This window comes from Oncorhynchus masou, chromosome 32 (assembly GCF_036934945.1).
Source record: "Oncorhynchus masou masou isolate Uvic2021 chromosome 32, UVic_Omas_1.1, whole genome shotgun sequence".
NCBI lineage: Eukaryota > Metazoa > Chordata > Actinopteri > Salmoniformes > Salmonidae > Oncorhynchus > Oncorhynchus masou.
Genome location: NC_088243.1, coordinates 22344136 through 22359440, shown reverse-complemented (window position 1 = coordinate 22359440; position 15305 = coordinate 22344136). Strand labels below are relative to the sequence as shown.

Here is a 15305-nt window from a genome sequence, read left to right as displayed (position 1 = left end):
TAAAATCACCCTTTTTTGATGTACCAAACCTGCAGTTTGTGAAAATCAATGCATTCAACCGTGTGTAAATCAGTAAATTCTTAACGTAAAGACTAAACTCAGGATTCTGTGTTCTGTATAAGCCTACCCCAATGAGGATATGTGTTTACTTTTAGCTTCCTGTGCCAACCGGAAGTGCCCTAAAATGGGGTCATAGGGGCTGTTTTGAAGGGTTAAAAAAGTCAGATCTTTCCAAAACTTCATATGTGTGATGAGGCAACCCTCATGAACTGTAAATCAAGAAAACCTCTCTCACACACACACGCACGCACGCACGCATGCACGCACACATGAACACACACACACACACACAAACACACACACGAACACACGAACACACACAAACACACACAGGAACACACACACACAAACACACACGAACACACACACACACACACACGGAGTGACACAATGTGGGGCTTAGAGACACACAGAGCCTGCAATAGTCAAACTATCAAAGGACCGTCAGACCTAGTCCTCTGAAACTCTAGAAACCTGTTCTAGAGCTCAAGTCAATAGTGCACGTGAGTTATGTGGCTCTAGAAGGTTCTCAGACCGAGAAACAGCCTCGTACATTTGCAATAACTTCAATTCATTTTGACCATCACGAAAAGGATGAGATTTAGAAAAGTCCCAGAGTCGCAAGACTCGGTGCATTGAAACTGCCTCGGCCCAAAAAGATGGACCTTAAAGTTTCTGTCAAACTCAATCAAGGACTCCGTAGCAACGCCCGGAAAATATGGATTTTCAGCACCAATAAAGCTCGTTGCTCGAGCTCCAAATGACCTATCGAGCCGAAGTTTAGTGTCAGAATGATATCTAATTGAATGATGGACGGTGACTTTCTGGCTGACTTTTGTGCATTTGCAATATGTTTAAACAGTGATAGACCATCACCAAATTGACATTCTGAAATCAACACCAACGAGCGATGGAGAGGAACCAGAATCACTGCCCTGCCATCCCGAATTCATCGGGCCAGTCAATTTCGCATTCCTGCAGGATTTTTGAGCATGTCAAATTCGTGACGGTAAATGCCCATTGAAACATATTGTAAATGGACAGTACATTAGAGTCCCACTTTTCCCTCATCATACATGACAAATCGACTGTCTAGGTTGATTCAAGTTTAACATAGTGCTATATATCATTTGGGCAGTATAAATGCCATTTGGACTTGGTTCACTGACTTTTGGGTTTGGAAACCGACTTCCTATGATCGTACATGGCAAATGGACATAACATCCTGATTTCGCACTTTCAATACTTTCATATTGCATTTGGACATTTCTTATGGCATTTGGCAATGGTTCACTGACTTTTGACTTCCTATGAAATCATATTGCAAATGGACAAAACATGAGCCTTTATGGTGGGCTTTTTCCCCACCTGCATTTGTGGGGTATTTTTTTCTGTTTGTGCCTGTGCACCACGTAGTCACGTTTCGTTGTTAGTTTATTGATTTACTGTTTTGCTTTAAGTTTCACTTTGCAATAAATATGTGGAACTCAACATCCTCTGCGCCTTGGTCCCGTTCTTACGAGGGAAGTGCCAGAGAACATCTGGGAAGAGATAGAGAAGTGGTCGGTCGACCCAAGGAGAGTACCAGAGCCCACTTGCTTCCTGCACTCGCATTGAATTGCCAGAGATGGTCAGGGAGGCATTGGGAGGCATTGGGGAAGTTAGGAGAGAAAGAGATGAGAGAGCTGTTGTGCAAGTGTGTTCTGCTCATCATCCGACCAGGGAATCCGAATAGCAGTCTGGGTCAACTTGGGCTGGCTCCACCCTTCTGGTCTCCAGTGCGCCTCCCCAGTCCGGTACGTCCTACGTCTCCTCCACAAACTCCTCCCTGACTCATCCCTCCTCCTCCCTGAAGTGCGTGTCCCCAGCCCGGCATGTCCAATGCCTGCTTCCTGCATTCGCCCTGAAGTGCGTGTCACCAGCCCGGTGTAACCTGTGCCGGCTTCACGCATAACCCCCCAGTGCGTTGACTGGGGGGTTATCTAGTTTATAGATTTCTAGGTTGGTGGTTTGTGTGGTTCCCAATTAGAGGCAGCTGGTAATCGTTGCCTCTAATTGGGGATCATATTTAGGTAGGCTTTTTCCACACCTGCATATTTGTGGGATATTATGTTGTGTTTGTGCCTGTGCACCACAGTCACATTTCGTTGTTTGTTTATTATTTTTGCTTTAAGTTTCACTTTGCAATAAATATGTGGAACTCAACATCCGCTGCGCCTTGGTCCCGTTCTTACGACAACTGTGACAATCTCTTGCTGAATGGGGAAACAGTGGCTTTTTGCCACAGCTGAGCTTTCACAGGTGTGACACATCAGCACTGACGACTCGCCCAGCTCCGCCCACCAATCTCCTGCAGGAAGTAAGCTCAGCAAAACCAAGTAGATAGAGCAGGGGATGGGCCGTCACACCCCCACCTATAAAAACAGGGACCTCCCATGTCCCCGAAAACAGAAACAAAATGTTTTAATAAACAATCCAAATATACTTGCACTCCTTGAACATCCAACCACCCAGGTCCATCACTTACTCAACCCACACCAACCATGTCATCTGGATGCAAATTAAGAAAAGGAAAGGAAGAGAGATGAGACCAAATTGTTGGAGAACAGACAACAGTATTAAACAGGACAGCTAAGGAGAGGGCACACGGGACAACGCAGCCACCCCCTAAAGATGACAAATATCGAGGGGGAAAAGCTTGAATGTACTGACACCACCACATCAACCTTTGGTTCAGACACTGCATCGAGAGTAAAAAGGTGGGTTGTGATCAGTATATACAACTAGAGGCACTACACCCGTACCCGCATTGAAGTGGTGGAGAGCCCAGATCAGGGCAAGAGCCTCCTTCTCCGCCACAGAGTAATGTAGCTGATAACTGTTGAACTTCTTGGATTAGTACGCCACAGGATGCTCAATTTCCTGGTTCTGACTGCAGCAGCACCGCCCCAGTCCCCAGCTGCAGTGTAAAAGGTTGCTGCGGAGCGGCCAACACAGGAGCAGTACTGAGAAGAGTTAACATCCTCAAGGGACTGTTGACATAATGGAGTCCAAACAAAAACAGAAGCAGTGTCAACCACGGGAGAGGGGAAAAACATACAAATGGAGCTTCCAAGACCTATTACAAGCTCAACCATAGTCTTCATGCGGTTTCTGGCGGTGGGTATTTATACACTTCAGCCTGCTGTCACTGAAAAAAAAGATGTGTTTCCGAGACAACTGTTCCAGCCACAGTCACCACACATAAATAGAGCTAACACTGCCCAACGTGTTGTAAGGGACACACGTCCTTAACCCTACCAGGGGAGAAGAGTCCAGGTAGCCAATCCACACTACCCCAAATCTCACTGCTAACACCGCACAAACACTAACCTGATGTCCCAACAATAAGCAAAACAGGATCTCCAACCGGAACAGGGAATGGAGATTAACTGCATTCCTTTCTCCACTGCAGCACAAACCAGCACTAGTTCAAAACCACCCACAGGCATGTAACTTAAGTAGCAACAGGCAGTATCCAAATCTCAAAAATACTTTGTACATGCACCTCAGTATGTAACTCCAAATCAATAAAACTCACAACATAACCCCATAGACAAAAGGGTTTGCCAAGCAATAATCACAGAGCACTTTGAAATACCACCTTAAAACCAGTCAGCAAATGCCACCAAACAAATGAAATTCCAGGGAGTAACTCCAGAGATCCCAGATGAGGCCCCATTTATTACAACCTGGCTCAAGATTGTAACAAACAATGGGAAAACACACAAAAAAGTAAAGGAATTACAAAATTAATTAATTCCATAAATGAAGTAAACACTCGCAACAATCAGATGAGGCATGAAGGTCAGTAAATTAAGCATCAACTGCCAAAGATATGCATGGAGAGAGGAATCTCTTGCTGAATGGGGAAACAGTGGCTTTTTGACACAGCTGAGCTTTCACAGAGTTTCGAAAACCATTTCACAAGTGATGATTATTTGCGTTTCTAAAGGTTAAAACACAGAGTCAGAATTGCAGTTCACACACAGCCAACCATGGGTGACGCTAACCTCTGAAAACCCGATGGAGAAGGGTTTTCAAGAGCTAGTCATCATCTACAGTTCCTTCAGAAGGTATTCACATCGCTTGACTTTTTCTGCAATTTGTTGTGCTCCAGTCTGAAATTATGGATTGAATTGCGATTTATTTATTTTTGATTTAATTGTCACTGACTTTACTTAGACTTAATAAGCAATAATGTAAATATGTATTTTTTTTAAACATTTTTTACAAATTGATTAAAAATGAAAAGCTGAAATGTCTTAAATCAATAAGTATTCAACCCCTCTGTTAACCCCTCTCAAGCCTAAATAAGTTCAGGAGAAAAAATATGCTTAACAAGTAACATAATAAGTTGCATGGACTCACTCTGTGTTCAGTAGTAGTATTTGACATGCCTTTTTAATGACTACCTCATCTTTGTACCCTAAACATAGAATTATCTGTGAGGTCCCTCGGTCGAGCACTGCATTTTTAACAGAGATTCAACCAAAAAGACCAGGGAGGTTTTCTAATGCCTCTCAAAGAAAGGCACCTATTGGTAAAAGTGGACATTGAATATTCCTTTGAGCATGGTGAAGTTACACTTTGAATGGCGCATCAATACATCCCCTCACAATTAAGATACAGGTGTCCTTCCTAATTCAATTGCGGGAGAGGACGGAAACCTCTCAGGGATTTCACAATGAGGCCTTTAAAACAGTTACTGAGTTGAATGGCTGTGTTTAGAAGAAACGTGATGATGGATAAACAACATTGTAATTACTCCACAATACTAACCTTATTGACAGAGTGAAAGGAAGCCTGTATAGAACAAAAACAATTCAAAACATGCATGCTGTTTACAACAAGTAATACTGCAAAAAATTAATTTTGTCCTGAATACAAAGTGTTATGTTTGGGCAAAATCCAAAACAACACATTACTGAGGACCACTCTTCATATTTCAAGCATAGTGGTGGCTGCATCATGTTATGAGTATGCTTGTAATCGTTAAGGACTGGGGAGTTTTTCAGGATAAAAAATAAAAGTAATGGAGCTAAGCAGAGGAAAGGAAAACCTGCTTGAGTCTGCTTTTCACAAGACACTAGGAGATGAATCCACCTTCCAGCAGGACGGTAGTCTAAAACACAAGGCCAAATCTACACTGGAGTTGCATACCAAGAAGACAGGGAATGTTAGTGGCCGAGTTACAGTTTTGTCTTAAATCTGCTTGAAAATCTATGGTATGACCTGAAAATGATTGTCTAGCAATAATCAACAACCAATTTGACAGAGCTTGAAGAATTTTGAAAATAATAATGGGCAAATGTTGCACAATCAAGGTGTGGAAAGCTCTTAGAGACTTGGCCAGAAAGACTTACAGCTGCAATCGCTGACAAAGATGATTGGCTCGGATTGAATACTTAATAACTAATGAAGAGAGTGTTATTTTTCATGAATCTTTTTACAAAATGTTATAATTTTTCTTCCACCGACATGAGTATTTTGTGTAGATCGTTGAGCAAAAAATGGACAATTCCACCCAGCTTATCAGTCCCCTTCTCACCCATCCATCTCTTGTGTATCCCTTTATATCCCCCCCAATGGGCATGAAAACAGAGAAAGTATGTGTGGGGTTTTAGCTGAGATTGTTCTTTACAGAGTCAAGTACAGTGCCTTCAGAAAGTATTCAGACCTAATTTACTTTTTCCTCATTTGTTATGTTACAGCCTTATTCTAAAATTGATGAGGAAAAACCATTTAATCAATCTACACACCATTCCCCATAATGACAAAGCAAAAACAGATTTTTCAAAATTTTGGTTCATTTATTAAAAATAAAAACCGAAAATATCACATTTACATAAGTATTCAAACCCTTTACTCAGTACTGTGTTGTAGCACCTATGGCAGTGATTACAGCCTCGAGTCTTCTTGGGTATGACGCTGCAAGCTTGGCACGCCTGTATTTGTAGATTTTGTCCCATTCTTCTCTCCGGTTGGATGGGGAGAGTTGCTTCACAGCTATTTTCAGGTCTCTCCAGAGATGTTCGATCGGGTTCAAGTCCGGGCTCTGGCTGTGTTGTCTTGGCTGTGTCCTTAGGGTCGTTGTCCCATTGGAAGGTGAACCTTCGCCCACAGTCTGAGGTCCTTTATTGCTCTGGAGCAGGTTTTAATCAAAGATCACTCTGTACTTTGCTCCGTTCATCTTTGACTCGATTCTGACTAGTCTTCCAGTCCCTGCTGCTGAAAAACATCCCCACAGCATAATGCTGCCACCACCATGCTTCACGGTAGGGATGGTGCAGGTTGCCCCCAGACGTGACGCTTGGCATTCAGAGAATTTTGTTTCTCATGGTCTGAGAGTCTTTAGGTGCCTTTTGGCAAACTCCAAGAGGGCTGTCATGTGCCTTTTATTGAGGAGTGGCTTCCATCTGGCCGCACTATCATAAAGGCCTCATTGGTGGAGTGCTGCAGAGATGGTTGCCCTCCTGGAAGGTTCTCCCATCTCCACAGAAACTTTAAAGCTCTGTCAGAGTGACCATGGGGTCTTTGTCACCTCCCTGACCAAGACCCTTCTCCCCTTTTTGCTCAGTTTGGCCAGGCCGGGGATCTAGGAAGAGTCATGGTGGTTCCAAACCTCTTCCATTTAAGAATGATGGAGGCCACTGTGTTCTTGGGGACCTTCACTGCTGCAGAAATGTGTTGGTATCCTTCCCCAGATCTGTGCCTCGACGCAATCCTGTCTAGGGTCTCTACAGAAAATTCCTTCTACATCATGAATTCGTTTTTTCTCTGACTTGCACTGTTAACTGTGGGACCTAATATATTTACAGGTGTGTGCCTTTCCAAATCATGTCCAATCAATTGAATTTACCGCAGGTGGACTCCAATCAAGTAGCCAGCAAAACAACAATAATTTGGCTATCGACCTCGGCTGACACCATCATAGCAAACTTAACGAGGCATGGTACTGGCAGGTAAACTCTTCGCCACTGAGGAGCTCTCAGTAGTCCACTGAAGGTTATTCTACCATTACATCACTATCAACCAGGCCTTTATGTGAATACTAACAATGTGTAGCTTGAGCTAATGCAGTCGTATGTCTATTTCTCCTATAACGCAATGCTGGGTAACCTTTATGAGGCAAGATGATCTGTCATCTTGGCAAATGGAAAATATTCTACTTATCTAACTAAGCAACCATAAGTAGTATGAACCAGCCTGCCATGAACATAGCCAACCGCCTGCAATATTAATGCACTGCCGGGTAGCTTCGCTGAGGCAGGATGAGCTGTCATCTTGGTATATGATATTCTACCAATGCAACGTAGATAGCTACTGGATCATAGGGCTGACACAACCATGATCATATAGCAATACTGCAGGAACTGAGGTAGGCGCCACAATCTCAGAATCAATCAAATGTAATGTTGTAGCAGCAGAGGATCATGGGCCCATGATCTTGAGGGTGAAGTAGTAGATGGATGGGACGATATTCCTCCTGAGGTCTCAACCACAATTTCAGTCTTTGCACAAACCCACATTTTACAAAAATGCATTCAGGTGAGAAGTTGTGGGTGGGGGGAATTGCTCATAAATATTAATTTTGGGGGTGGGTAAACACAGTTGTACCTGATCCCAACACTTTCTCACTAAAGCATACTTACCAGAGGTCCACTGGCACACTGATAATAAAGTGATGAGCTTCACAAGAAAATATGGCTCTGAACAGTTAACTCACAGTGGTAAGGTGGACATCTACTGTCACTTGGGTGTAATTCCGAATCCCACTTGGGGCGCAAAACAAATCTACACATGGTTAGTATTCACACACAGTATACAGTCTTGTTGCGGCAGGATGACTTTAACTGGTCTATTTGATCATACGTAAACCATGCTTTCTGTAGTAGCTACACAAAGTCCTCTGGCGTATGTTTCTGCTGTTTTGGGAGATTGGTATAGCTTACCTTGCTCACTGCTTGTACATCATTTTATATATTGACGCTTTGCTTGGGCAGTGTGCTACCCTGAAGGATCTGTGCCTATATCGCCAAGACTTGCATTATTCATAATTTAATAAGTGGTTAAACATATTTCTATGTGGTGTTTCCTTTCTGAACTGTTGTTTCAAATGTACTATGTCAATAAAATATAGCGAGGATGAAAATAAGAGACAATGAAGGACTGGTTGGGTTTAAACTTACTTGAAACACAAATCTGAGCTGATAATGATCGTATAAGAAGTTCTCAATGAAATAGACAAGTAGTAATTGGTATAGACAGCCAGGTACACATTGTGATCGAAGATCAAGAACAGATACATCATCCTCTGCCAAACGTTACAGTAGGCTACTCCGAAGGCAGGAACCACAGACAGAAACAGACTGACAATTTTAATGAAATGTTTTTCCCCCACCAAAATACTTCAAAGTCGTCTGCGGGATAGCTAAAGAATGGGAGGAAGAGGTGCAGTAAAAATGCTGGGAACACAGGAAGGATGAATGATTAAGAGAGGTGAGAGGGAGTGTTCCTCTGAGACTGAGCCTGGAGCAATGAGTAGCCTAGTGCTGGGTAGAGCCGAGTAGAGCTGGGAGGATTGCTGAGGGACCTGCCTGTCACGCCGTCTGGCAGGCATGGAGAGGAAAGATACAAGCTGAACCCACATAAACTTGATTTTTATCAAATTAACAACAAATGATGCATTTTGGACAAATGTGGATGTGCAGAAAAGAGGCAGATAGGGATAGTGCAGTTTTTCTGCCCAAGGTAAATGCTTTTATTTTCATAATAAATAATAAATAGGTACTGAAAGCACTTATAATATTTACAAAATAATAAACAGGACAAAGAGCAACATAGGTCAATGCTCTGACAGGCTAACACATGCCTATAATTCCTGATAACAATTTGCATGCACAAGCACAGTATAGCCTTGACCCCATGACTGGTCAATCACAACAGGGAATGAGGGGGTTTAAATACATTTTACCAACAATGCATTTCACCATGGAACATTCCATTCCTACACAAATGACCAATTAACTTCAAAATCAGCATTCTGGCAATATCAATATATGTAGGCAGTAAATATAGGCTACATATTACCAATACCAAACACTTCAGTCAAGCTCATAAACCATGCCTTAAGTTACACATTTTAATTTAATTTAGTTACTCAATTATCCTCCCCCGGGACAATCAATAGGTTGGCATGAACCACAACACAGTCAAAACATGGCGCTCTCTTGTAGTCTATCTCACTTTGACTGACAACATCTCCATGCAGGAGCAACCCCAATACAATTATGAGGATAAACAAAGTATGTATTTACATTTCTTTAGCTTAACTCTTAATCACGATCACCTTAATCACGATCATACTGTTAATCAACAAATGCACGAAGGAAAGGTAAAATAGCATGGATAAGTACGGCTTGAGCTGTAGACAAAATGTTTGGCGACAAAACGAGAGAAAAAAGGAATCGTTGTGCACGACCAATGAATTATGGGTGCGTGTGTGTATTGGGAAAGTACATACAACTGTAGTCTACCAGACACTTTTATATACAAACCTATGAGATAACTTACACAAACAAAAAAGAACAGGAACTGCCTCTGCAATGACAAAGGACACTGTTAATAGGCTAAGTCAGCCAACCAATGCTAAAAGCAGTTCTGGCAGGTGGGAGACCTCTTCTTGGTGCACTTTCATTTCCCAACCCAATTTAAGAGGGCAAAGACAACTCCAAGGGCAACAACACAAATAGAGCTCTTACTATGATTTAATACAACTCAAGTAAAGTGGAGATAGCTAATGATTGCAGCTAATTAACTAAGTGATGGAAATTACCAAACAAATCCTTGTAAATATTCTGTTAATGTTCCATGTTTAATGTTCCATACCAAGTTCTTATTTAGAGCAGAACTAAGTTATCACTCTTATTTAAATGTTTATTAGTAGGAAATTATTTTAGTTTGGGCATCTAGTCACTTCTCAATTAGAAACCAATGCACACTGTACAGAAGCCTGCCAATACAACTACACTATGGGTATTTTTATGTGTTTGTATTACAGCAAGCTGAGAGAGAGGGGGAGTGACTGTTTTAGTCTGGCTCCAGTGTGTAGTGGCTGCACATATAGAACAGAAGAGGGTGCCAAATACATTGAAACAAAAATGAGATCCCACTGCTTTCTGATTGTGAGTGACACATATGGACTCATGCTTTGTCAAGAAGACACATACTGTGTTGCGGTTTCGATCATTGTGCCAGGAAATCATTACTAAGACATGATTTTCTGATAGCAATCACATTACCCTTGAACTAGTAATTTCATCCCTCCTTGTGACACTACAGAAGGATGAATTTAGTTCTATACTTTCAGGTTTGTCTTGCCGTTTATTTACAGACTAGTGTTTCAGAGGTAACCAACTATACCAGGGGTCTTCAACCTTTTCTTGCCCAGGGACACCCTTTCAGGCAATTATAATTCACGTTTTATTATCAGGTGAACGTCAATGGAAAGTAATCAACATTTTAAAATGAATAGATTTGGTAGATAGTTTTTTATTATTTTGATCTCTTCACATTATAAATTGGAAGAGGACGTGTAAACTCTAACATAGCCTATTAGATAGAAAAGTAACTCCAAAACACATTTTCGCTAATAGCAGCTGTTAGCCACGTGCACTTGCTGAGACTGGTACTCGCGGGTGCTTTTTCAAAGCCTATTAAAAACGTGTTTATTCTGTTGTTGCTAGCGATATTCATGTATATATTGATATTTTCGCGCACCTGCTGCAGTAACTCAGGGGTCTGCGGATCCCTGGTTGAATACACATTAAATATACCAATAGCACACAAAAATAGACCTTGACCACTTTACTACATCATCATTGTTATTTGATCAAATCTAATCATATCAAAGTTTAACTGTCCACCTTCATGCAGTCCCAGTATTTGTGCTATATCATGTTATAAATGTAACAATGACTGAACAGCAGCATGTAAACTGAGGTATCTGAGACTAGGTATCTGGGATTGTCTCTCTCCAATGTTCTGGTTTGAGGTTACATTACTACATTACACCACCTCCTGACCATTACCCTTTCTCTCACTACCACTGGAGGTAGTGTACCACCTGTGTGACATTTGCCTTGCCCAGCCTGGTGATGAAACAGTAGAGGATGGGGTCAGCCACGCTGTTGAGTGCTGATATCGCCATACTGACCTTATTAGGGCAGGAAGAGCCAGGAGGGGCTCCCACAGTGCTCCAGCAGCCCCCGCAAGAGCATCATAATGTGGATGAGTCCAAAGCAGAGCCCCAGGGTGAGCAGCACCATCACCAGGAGTTGGGACACATGTCTCCTCTCCTGCTCCTCCGTGGCCTGGTTGGCACGTACTGCCACACAGATCCCCCGACAGCAGAAAGACACCAGCAGGACAGGAAACAGGAAACCCAGGACGAAACGAGCCACACTGACCTGTAGCAGACTGTCCCTCAAGGGGAACACGTCTAAACACATGGCTCTCTGCTCATCTGAGTTGTACGAGTCGGTCCAGATGATGGTGGAGGCATTGAAGGAGACCACCAGCACCCAGATAGCCACACTGATCATCACGGCCGTGTCGAGCCTGCTCAGGATGGGGTACTTTAGCGGGTGGACCACAGCCAGGTAACGGTTCAGAGCAATACAGCAAAGCAGCCCATCGCTGGTGTAGAAGTTGGTAAAGAGGATTATGACGTAGAGAATGCACATTGCATCCCTATGAAACCAGACACTATGCCACATAAAGTCCACCCAAAGTGACAGTCCCACAGTGAATAGGAGGTCAGACAGGGCCAGGTTAAACAGATAGATGCCCAGGGTGTTCCTCTTTCTGATGTGCTGCCAGGAAACATAGAGGAAAAAGGAGTTGGAGGGAATCCCGATGATAATGATGACCAGGTACATAAAGAGAAAGGGCCACCTCTCTTTGGTGTTGTCAGCTGGATTACATAGTTTGTCTGGGTCATATGTGGTGCTCAGGCTGAAATTCTCCATCCCAACTGTGGAGTTAATGGCCCCTCACCTTTCGGGAAACAAAGCAATACAACACAACATGACTCGATTTCTGAAGTATAGCAAAGATAATTTCAAGACTGCATCATTTAAACATCCACTTATTAGTAAACATCCACTTATTGGATATCTTGCTAAAGTAACCCACAGTAAGTACCATATCAAGTACTGTCAGATCCAAAACTATTGGTAGCCTTGATAAAGATGAGCAAAAAAGACTGTCTAAAGGTGGAATGGAGCCATTTTTATCTCAATACCAAATAATGTCTGGGTAAAAATGAAGTACCAGCCTCCTGGGTGGCGCAGTGGTTAAGGGCGCTGTACTGCAGCTCCAGCTGTGCCATCAGAGACTCTGTGTTCACGCCCAGGCTCTGTCGTAACCGGCCGCGACCGGGAGGTCCGTGGGGCGACGCACAATTGGCCTAGCGTCGTCTGGGTTGGGGAGGGCTTGGTCGGTAGGGATGTCCTTTTCTCATCGTGCACCAGAGACTCCTGTGGCGGGATGGGCGCAGTGTGCGCTAACCAAGGTACACGGTACACAGTGTTTCCTCCGGCACATTGGTGCAGCTGGCTTCCGGGTTGGATGTGTGCTGTGTTAAGAAGCAGTGCGGCTGGTTGGGTTGTATATCGGAGGACGCATGACTTTCAACCTTCGTCTCTCCTGAGCCCATACGGGAGTTATAGCGATGAGACAAGATAGTGGCTACTACAACAATTGGATACCATGAAATTGGGGAGAAAAAGGGGTAAAAAAATAAATAAAAAATGAAGTACCTTACTGTAATTATTTGAAATTAAAATGATCAACAAGAAACAAAAATGGCATCTATATATAAAGATTAATTTCTCAAGCAAGAATTTTGCAAGGACCGTCCGAGAATGGTTTTAGCGGGGTGGGGAAAACTAAAAACTAGCTGTTATTGGCAGAGATGTTTGGAACTCTTTCTGTTAACTAATTTCAGGCAGTCTTTTCCAACCTCATAATGTAGAAATATGTCTATAAAACACAGGAAGTGGCACAGCGGTTTAAGGCACTGCATCTCAGTGCTAGAGACGTCCCTACAGACCCTGGTTTGATTCCAGGTTGTATTACAACCGGCTGGGATTGGGAGTCACATAGGGAGGCGCATAATTGACTATTTTGCTTCCACTGGTCCTGGGGCTCTTGTTAAGGTCAACGGCGTCATGAACTTCACCCAGTACCAGGGCATTTTAGTCAAAAATCTGGTTGCCTCTGCCAGGAAGTTGAAACTTGGCCGCGTGCAGATCTTGCATCAAGACAATAACGCCAAGCACATATCAAAAGATACAGATAAAGGGTTAATTGACCACAAAATCAACATTTTGCAATGGCCATGTCAGAACCCCATTGAAAACCTTTGGCTTGAGTTACAAAATGCAGTCCATTAGCACAGATGAAGGATATCAAGGATCTGGAAATATTCTGTATGGAGGAATGGTCTAACATCTCTCCCAATGTTTTCTCCAATCTCCTAAAATATTTTTGAAAAAGTCTCAATGCTGTTATCCTCGCAAGGTGAGGTATTGAAAGGGATTGAAAATGGGGGTGGTAATAATTTTGACCACTGTAGTTTTTTGAAAAATATATCTTACTTGTTAAACAAAATGTATTTTTCTGAGAAAATGTATTAGTATAATTGTCAATATTTTTCGAGCATACAATATAGCTTTAATTTTATAGTCTTTTTTTGCTAATAATTTTCAAGTGTGACACTAATTTTCGACCTGACTCCATGACCATACAGTAACATGTAAAAAGCAGTACTCACAGTTGACCGTATACAGGAGAGCACTCAATAGACTTCAGTTATTGATTATAGAAATCAAATTATTAGTTTGTTTCTCCCAAACGATAACCTTCTGGACAGACTCGGTACACACATGTAATGTCATTCATAGGCTTGGTCAACAAGCTCCAAAACACAAGAAGAAAGAAACCACTGCTACGTGAGACCTTTACTTTACTACAATGAAGATGTGACAACCAATAACATGACAAATAAAGAGAGAGGGCTAGTGGACTACACTGTAGCTTTAGTTACAATCACCATTTGAGAAATTAACATCAACTGTCTGTGTGCCTACAGTATTGGTTTTACAATTTAGACGGGTTATTATTTTAGCTTGTGTTGACTTTACTGTTTGGGTGTGATAAAGGAGTATGAATAAGCCACATTGAGAAAATCCTCATTATATTGATCTAATTGGACTTTTATATGAAAGTCAAACAACAGATAATGATCCATAGTGTGTACATATAGATACAGGGACTTATTCCACACAGGCTGAATTCAAAATGGATTAGATAGATTTTTTTTCTTCTCACCCATTTACACGCAATACCCCATAATGAAAGCGTGTTTTTAGAAATGTTAGCTAATTTATTGAAAATTAAATTCAGAAAAATTGAATTTACGTAAGTATTCACACCCCTGAGTCAATGCATGTTAGAATCACCTTTGGCAGCTATTATACCTGTGAGTCTCTAAGAGCTTTGCACACCCAGAGGAAATGGCTGCCTTCTTACAATCCCCTGATCAATTGTGCTATTGTGTGTGTTTTTTCGCGTTATTTGTAACTTATTTTGTACCAAATGTTTCTGCCACTGTGTCTTATGATCGAAAGAGCTACTAGATATCAGGACAACGATTACTCACCCTGTACTGGAGATGGGAATAATTTACTTCACACGCCCGACAAGGCCCTCATGCCTGTCATTCGCAGGAGAAAGAGACGGAGATATCGAGGACAAAGGTCCTGGTGCCTTGTAAGGATTCTGCGGCAAGCGGGTAATCTCCCTTTACCATCGGTCTTATTAGCCAACATACAATCAATGGAAAATGATCACATATATCCTACCATGGGTCATTAAGAACTGTAATATCTTATGTTTCACCAAGTCGTGGCTGAACGACGACATGAATAACATACAGCTTGCAGGTTTTACTCTAGAAAAGCAGCCTTTGGTAAGACAAGGGGTGGCGGTCACGTGTATAATTGTAAACAACATCTGGTGCACGAAATCTAAGGAAGTCTCAAGGTGTTGCTCGCCTGAGGTAGAGCATCTCATGATAAGCTTTAGACCACACTGTCATGACGTTGCCCTGTTGGTGAGGTTAATGACCCCCATAAATA

The 15305-nt window shown here is 42.3% G+C and overlaps 1 pseudogene; it reads right to left on the bottom strand.

The window, feature by feature from the left end:
• Window positions 1-11203: 11203 nt before the first annotated feature.
• LOC135527163 (psychosine receptor-like) lies at window positions 11204-12131 on the bottom strand (annotated as a pseudogene).
• Between the last annotated feature and the right edge of the window lie 3174 nt (window positions 12132-15305).